Source organism: Cariama cristata, unplaced genomic scaffold (assembly GCF_000690535.1).
Source record: "Cariama cristata isolate BGI_N322 unplaced genomic scaffold, ASM69053v1 scaffold20289, whole genome shotgun sequence".
NCBI classification, from domain to species: Eukaryota; Metazoa; Chordata; class Aves; order Cariamiformes; family Cariamidae; genus Cariama; species Cariama cristata.
In genome coordinates, this window is record NW_009636684.1 from 114,169 (window position 1) to 122,499 (window position 8,331).

General features: G+C 43.5%; 1 protein-coding gene across 1 annotated transcript in view; it reads right to left on the bottom strand.

The window, feature by feature from the left end:
* Positions 1–8,331, bottom strand: part of RASAL2 (RAS protein activator like 2) — a 99,244-nt gene that overhangs the window by 86,995 nt on the left and 3,918 nt on the right. Inside the window, exon 2 of the mRNA XM_009708012.1 lies at positions 2,917–3,043. The gene's annotated coding sequence lies outside the window, so the exon portion shown is untranslated. The remainder of the gene's footprint in view (positions 1–2,916; positions 3,044–8,331) is intronic.

An 8,331-nucleotide genomic window follows, 5' to 3' on the forward strand; every position in this document is an offset into this window, starting at 1 on the left:
CCTGGATCGATAAGCCATGTTGTTTAGGCAGCTGCCTCACAAACAGCTGAGCCAACCCTGCAGCAAGGGTAAAAATGAAAGAGACTGCAAGAATGACTACAACAGCCCTTGGGTAAAGCACAGTGGACTTAATGTTGACCTTTGGTGAGTTACACATCTCTTGCTTCAACTTCTCAGCTGTAACATGGGTATTTTCTCTCCCACACACCTCCTAGGAATGGTGCTACAAGGATGTGTGCACAATGCTATAAAGAATGCCACAAAAATTTGCAGAATGGGTACTTCTGCAGATCATGCAGAGCCCCTGAAGAACACGCAACGTTCCAGTTGCTCCATTAACAAAAGGATTGACCTCACACGATACTCTTGACATTTCATTCAAGGTATAACTGCAGTGCTACACACGAAAGAGTTCCATCATCTGCTTCCCCCCCCCCCTCTTTTTTTTTTAATAAACAAATAAATCAATAAATCATGAGAGGTATGGCAACCTCACTGAGGGAAAAAAGCAAATCTCATTGCTATGCCTTAACCTCTACACTACAGCCAGCTCGAAGGAGCTCTTCTGCAACTAGTAATTTCAGATATCATCATAAGATGCAACGCCTGCTGCTGCCACGTTATGCATATGCTTCCCTAGGACAAGCTAGATATTCTTATCAGCTCTGCATAGCAATTTCTCTACTAGATATTTTAGCTGCCTCTGCTGCGCTGTTCAGCTTCTGGTGTCCATTCCAAAGCTATTTCAAGTCCAGTTGTTATCTGTACTGATGGTGCTAAGTTCTGGCTGCCACCATCTGTTTCTTTCTCTTTATAAAGATGTTCAATGGTTTCCTTCACTGGTTTGTCCTCTGGCTCAACATCTTGACACAAAGCTATTCCCACTGTTTGCTATCAACCCACTCTCTTCCATTAGCAGGGATTCTGTAATCACGATAAGAGGCATTTCTAACCAGGATGTGAAAAGAAGGGAACTACCTAGGGCTCTGCAATCAGAGATTATATATAACCTTCCCTCCCACTTACCCTCATCCTTCCTCACACTATGGGCATTGCTCAATTCTTCTCCAGCTCCTGTCTTTCTTCCTCCCTTCCCACTGCGTGTCCACTTCCTTTAGCTACACACTTTGCAACATCTATATTCACTACAGTTGCAGCTCTCATAGGGAGAAGACCACGTGGATATGAGTTTCTTTTGTACTTTTAACACATTCTTGTCAGGTGTACATCAAGCAGCACGCTACAAGATGCCCCATGCATCTAAAATTGTAGCAAAATACACAGTAAGGCATATACCCAAATATGAGAGTTATCCATTCTGTATGGCAATTCAAGGAAAATGAAGAAAGTTACAACGTTGCATTTAAAAACATAACGCTGGGATTTCCAGCTATTCAGATGCTCACTGAAGTCTAGAAATTCTATGCACTTTTTGCACACGGTATAGAAAAAGATGGCATTTAAATCCTAGATTTTAAAAGTCCAGCTTGCAAAGCTACACACCTGGAATAAGTACTTTGCCTATAAGACTGTGTAAACACGTTTAATACTGGTTTTCTTTCCAAACAAGAATTAATATTTTTTCATAAAGCAAAATAAGATGACCATTTAGAGCTGTGTTTGGAATGCCACAAACAAATCCAATCAGGATTCTGCTTGTGTCACTCATCCCCAAGTGTTTTGCAGTTTTCCCTCCCAAACCCCCAACTTGCTCTGTTTCTTTTCAGACTTCTAATCCAGGAATCAAACAAATCCAAAAAAAGAACCCTATCTGCCTTCCTCAAATAAGGAATAGCTAAATAGTGCTATTGGCAAGAACAAATAAATAAGTACGACAGTTGCAACATGTTAATTAACTGTCTAGAAGAGTGGGATTTTAATTACTTGTGTGCAATATATTCACAGAATAAAACTCTGTGGCACAGAAAACAGCTAAGCCTGTGAAATGAAAAATACCTTACCTGCTCTTCACCTTTGATAACGATGTTATCAAGGCTGCTTTACTGTTTAGAGAGGCACATTACTTTTTTTCCTCATAGCTCGCTCTCTCTCAGGATTGATTCTAAGCAAGAATTGCTCCTAGATCCTATCAGCCTATGCCAAGGAAAGCGTCTAGCAGAGGTTGGGAATAGAAAGAAGAGTTCACTTGTCTGTGGCTGCTGCCTTTCTTCACTCTTCCTTTCTTCTGGAAAGAGTTGGAATGATGCTCTTTATGCAACCACAGGTGGGGTGGAATAAAGAGGAAAAACCGGGCCAAATCTGGACTTGGGAAACTACTGCAGCAGAGCTTTTGTCTGTCATTTTTAATACCTGTCCTTTCTTTAGCTTTCCCTAGATTTCAACATGTATAATTATAGTCAACAGTAGCAGGCAGTGGGTTGGTTCTTTTAGGAACTGCACCCTCAAGAGGCAGGAGGTAAGTTATAGAAAAACCTGTTATCCAGTACTTCTTAGGAAAATTTGAAGCAAAGGAAATTCCAGAGAGACTCAAAGTGAGGTAAAACATAACCACGTAACAGTTCTAAAAACCAGCGGGAACCACTTACAGCTAGCTGCATAAGCTGCATTCTTATTGACCTGCGTTCAGCAGCTCTCAGCTGTAAGTCCCAGGGCTACCGAATAACCTTACAAACACAGCTACAAACCTCCCAGCGAGCAGCAACAGCCCACTTTCTCCGGTACCCCCAAATAACCTCGCTGATGTTCAGATAAATCCTGGTGCTTGGAAGTCATATTGCCAGAAACATTTACAAACCATGTCACGGTCGCACAACCTCCACCACCACCTACCTGCGACGCTCCCCCACACCTCAGCAGGCTCCTTCGCCAGGATGCTGCCCGGGGAAGGACTGCCCTCGGATACAGCTTGCAGCTATCAATTAGTATCAATTTGTGGTGGCCAGGGCTCCCACTTACCCAGTTTGGCGGCCCCCTCTGGTGGGTACTCAGGGAATTGGCCCTCGGAGGGGACGCTCACCGTCCGGCGCAGGCAGCGCCCTTTGGTAGCATCCACCTGCGGCTCCTGGACCCCATCGATAGGCACCTGCATTCAAAAAAAAAAAAAAAAAAAGATGCTGAGAGCTGTTAATGTGCCACTGGGCCATGTTGGTAATATGCCATCTTGATAAGAATTTCATTTTTCACTCATCTGGTAATAACTTTCAGATGCAGTTCGGCGTGCCTGGCCTTACCACAAAATTTCCTGAGGCTTACCGGGAAAGCACCGCAGCGGTGAGGAGCGTTAAGAGCAGGCGCAGCCCGGAGAGGGCTGCACACAGGTGTGCAGCAACCTCCGCTCCAGAGCTATCAAGTCACAACACAGCCGACCCATCTGACTAACAAGGCAGGCCTGCCTTTCGAAACTAGTTCTCCAATGCTGGACCCATTGCTACCCAGCCTCGCCCGCTTCCACGCTGGGAAAGTCAGGCAGAGGCTGCTGGTCAGATGGCTACGTGTGAAACTTTGAGATTACAAAAGCATTTCTGCGGTCTCTGCACATATTCAGTGATCGGCTACAGCACGCCAGAGAAAAATGGACATTCTGCTGGTCGCATTGGGCACACAGAGAAAGGGGATATCTTCTATGATTAAGTCAAACTCCTAAAAGCAGGACCCTCAGAAGGCTCTAAGAAAGGCTTGAGGTTCTCATTATTTCATAGTAATAAAATTCTGCAGGCTAATTCTCTTTAAAAGTACCAAATGTATAAAGATCATGTTTCTCTTCCGAAATTTTGGCAGAACTTGACTCCTCAGGGTTTGCTCCCCCCCCAAGCCTTACCTTTAAACACTGCCTGGATGACTACATTTTGCTAGAGAGGTGCTTATGCTGGGAAAAAAGTGGTAAATCATGTTACCTATCACTACAGCTGCAGGGTGTTTAGACAACAGCCACGAGCTCTAAAAGAGCCTAAGCGATACAGTCTCTTTGTCCAACAGCACGTATATCTGGGAACAAGAAATGAGCCTGATGTACCCCTAATCCAATCCCAAAAAACATACAAAGGGATGTGGAGGATAAGGAAGAGAGCCCAACTACTTTATGAATTTATATGGACACTTTTGTGCATCCTGATTTGGTTTACATGACTAACACAGGTTAATTCAAGCATCAGTTACTCTGCATATAGAAAGGCACACAGACAAAAACTTCAGAGCGCTACCTGCTCGCCAGAGCTGCAATCCAGATCGCCCAAGCATGCAGAAACCACCCTTCGAAAAGGAGCAAGACATTCCTTCCAGCAGAAGACTGACGTCCTTCATTCTACTTATCTGAGGAATATATACGTTGCTCTGAAGAGGTTCAAAAGACAAAAGATAGCAAAGATCCTTCAAGCTGCTGAAAGGCTCATCACCGAAGATGGAGGCTGCATGGGCAGGTAACCACTGTTTCCTCAGCCGAGTTACCATCAGTGGGGGGGCACCTGGGGCCACTACTGCCTTATACACTATTTCTGGGCCCCATGCACCCCAACTAGCTGGCACAGAGAGGGGCCAGAGGTGGGATGTGATGGCTGATTAACAAGTCCAGATGCTGCTTCCATGTCTCAACAAGCAGATACCCCAGTTGGGGAACTGGGAATTCCCTGAGCCTGTTGGCTGCTCCGAGTTGATTGTCCGAGGAAGCCGTGCCCTGCTTCCTGCTGGTCTGCCTGAGCATCATGGTTAGAACCATGGCTTTGCAGGTCTTTGCATGCTCAGATGTTAAGTTTAGCTCAGTATTGGTGAATTACTGGATTTGCTGTCATTTTGACCTGGATAATTGTGCTACTGAGTTACTGCATTTCTTGTTGTAACAACCCGGATAACTGTACTCCTGATCTGTATTTGTCACTGCAACGTTATTTAGAGATAAATTGTTTATCCCTAAAGCTGTTGGTCTGGTGTCTGTTACCACATCTGGAACCCGTAACTTAGTGGGGCCACCTCAAGCCCTTATATTCAACAGTTGGAAGAAACCCCGGGGATGAGGGACAGATGCAGCATCCCGTGGCTGGGGGCAGGCACAACCCCTCAGTGCCCAAAACATCTCAGCACACTTTTGATGAGGACATTGGCTTCAACAGTACAACTGCGATACATGAAATGTGGCAATTTATTTTCATATAGCTACATAAAAGACAGCTTGCACCTAAAGGAATAGAAGACCCTGTCATGTTTCCTGTGCTGCTTACACTTTCATATCTTCAATCATATCCAAAAGCTGAGTATTAATAGCAAACAAAAAGATACTATTCATTTGTACTGAAGGTTGTAAAAGATATGCAAGATACTGTACTATTTTAGAAACAGGCTGCACTACAATGGCTCTCACAAACTAGTTCTGGCATTTCCTGACTTTTAAGCACTTAGCATTCTCTTAAGGTCAGTTTTTAATGCTATTTATTACTACGCTAGTCTATTTGTCTCCTTCCAAGAGTGCTCATTTTTCAAAATAAGTTTCCCAAATCCCTCGTGGTTATTCTGTTAAGGCTACTTTCTTTGCTGGTAGATTTTTATAGCAGCTCCTTTGCCAAATGATCTCCGTGAGAGAGCACGTTAGGAAGTTAAGCAGAGACTAACTGTGTTAGTTTATGCCATCGAATCATTCAATCAAGTTCACGTATTAGATTTTCAATTTTTATCTGGAGGCTCCGTTTAGTCTTACTTCTTTCTGAATGCTCTTCTGCTCCACCACCTCTTCTGCCTGTCCTGATCTCCTTCAGATAATTTTTTGGTGGGATGCTGCCAGCTGTATTTCCAGAACAAGCTATTACCAGTCATACCACACGCCTGCTTCAGGACACCTTAAAAGCACCAAGCTAACACCCTGTAATCCTCCTTTCTCAATGAACTCATTGCACCTACACCTAACTGCTAGCTCTATACCAATACAGCTCATGAGGGGTAGATTTCTCCACTATTAGATTTTTTTTAACTGAGAATGAATATAGTCCCTTTTCTTTCAAGTATATCTCTTCAGTGTCTGTGTGTGCTTTTGGACATGGGATGACAGAAACATTCTTTTAATCCACTGACACAAAAAAAAGCACTACTACCACCCTGATAACAGTGGATATAACAACAGCGACAATAGCCGAGAGGACGCTATGGATGTACCGACTTGCTGCCAAGGGTGAGGAGGAGAACGGTGATTGAGGCCACGCTGTCCTTTGTGTCCTTGGGAAAAGCAAACAGGCTGCAGCACACCGGAGTCGGTGTCAAAAACAAATCTACTTCTGCATTCCAGAGATAGGATTTATCTTCAAAGAGGAACTCAGCCATCAACAGGAAGACTGTTTGAGAGCTCGGGTCCTAATTCTGGGTCACTTAGCCTTTTGTACTTAACGTTTGCCCAGACTAGGAACACATGGTTAGCCTGCACGCTAAAAAAGGTTCATTGGTGTAGCTGCGTTCATCTCGTGCAGTACAGCCCACACCAGCAAAACCCCTGCTTTTGTTAGCGTATTTACGGTGGCTTGAGAAAAACCTGATGCTATAAATTATTCTATAAACTGTATAAGGAACAACACGTTAATGCTACACAGCTTGATCTACACCAGAGAATATGCAAACATCCCACAATTTCATGGACAAGATTAAAGCAGCAAAGTAGCTAAAAAAGATCCCCCCTTAAGTCTGACTTAAAAGTGCTGTGTTATTTTAAGTAACACTCCTCCAATACCATAGTCTCAGTCTATACTGACAAAAAACAACTAACTCCAAGACTGCAGGACCAGTATTTATTGCCTAGCATAAGATCAGCCAGCTCTTAAAAATACAGCTTCATGCAAAATGAGCTTGGTCAGCAGCTCTGCATCTCCTAGGGCTGGACATGTTTTTAAACAGGTATATAAACTGCTCTGTGGGAGCTCAAATGGATTCACAGATCGGGTACCACCGAAACACAAGCAAGCGCACAACTAAATACCATGTAAACACCAAGCCAGGCAACTGCAATCTTCCTGACCCTCCTCCTGCCCCTGTCATTCCAGCAAGCAGTTCAGCAAAGGATCGAAGAGAATGACAAAGTCCTGCAGAATCAGGACTCTAATGGCAATTTAGGCTTTCAGCTCTTCTTTTTTCCACCCAGCTTTGTTATCCTGTTCTTTGCCCTGCTGAGACTTCACCAACCTGGGAATTGTCCGACCCTGAGCTGACACACGCTGAAGCTGCTGGTTCAGGGCTGGACTCCGAGCTGCGTAACTCTGGGACAAGAAGGTACGTAGGGACAGTCCAAACGCTGGTAACTCTGGTAATCTCGACCATTTTGATTATAGGCCACGTTTCACTGGCAAATTTCACAATTTAACAAGAATGGGTTCAGAGCTCAGACTCTAAACTCTCGAACAGCATCACAACTCATCTACCACTGAACATGCTTTTTAAGTATAAAAAGCCTATATTTGGGATTTCTAGTAGCTTGATGATGAAGAGATTTCAGAAGAAAGAGGAGTAAGAGCTTTACAAGCATTTAATGCCTCTTAAAGACAGGAAAAAATGTTTCTTCATTGCAGACAGATTTTTCAAGTCTTTGGAAAGACTGGTTCAAGACAAAAACTTGAGAACTTGCAACCTCTTCTGAACTAATAGTCAGGAAGTTCGGAATCATGTCAACAAAACAGTTAAATAATTAATTGTAATTTTTACCTTCCTTCAGAAAGTATTAAGCTGGCTAAAATTTTGACATAGAAATCCGCTTTAAAAATGTTGAGAGCAAACATTTCTTTGGGCTTTTGGAAAACAAATAATTAAATTCATTTGAGAATTGAAGCAAATCTTTTCTTACAGCTGCGTTCAGCTTTGTCAAACTCCTATTTACAGGTAAAACATATTTGCTGTAAGATAACCAATGTGACAAGTCTTTTGAGAATGACAGTGGGCATTTCTGAAGAAGCTCCCTTGGGGCCCCAGGCATCAGTGTTTGCTCTTGCTGTTTTCTCTTGGGAAAACCACTGTCGCTCCACTACTAGCGTCAGTCACAGGAGATGGAAGAGTAGGAAAATACATCAGCGATGTCCTGCTGCTGGCCTCTGTCACCAGCACCAATAAGTAGTCGATCTTGTCACAGTGAATGCAGGTCTTCACTATCCTCTGCCCTTGATTAAAAACACCTCTAAATGCAAAAAGAAAGATGAGGTTTTGGGTGCAGGGAGGAAAAAGGAAGAGGCTAACACAGTGAAAAGTGTTGTTCATCTTCATTTCCAACTGAACATAAAATTAAAAGGTTTTGCAGGACAGCAGCCAAGTTACAGACAAAGACTAACTAAAAAGCAGCCCAAAACCAGATGCAGCTGTTTGTCAATATCCCTCATGAAAGTGCTGTGCAATGGATTATCTATCCGAAACCGCTCT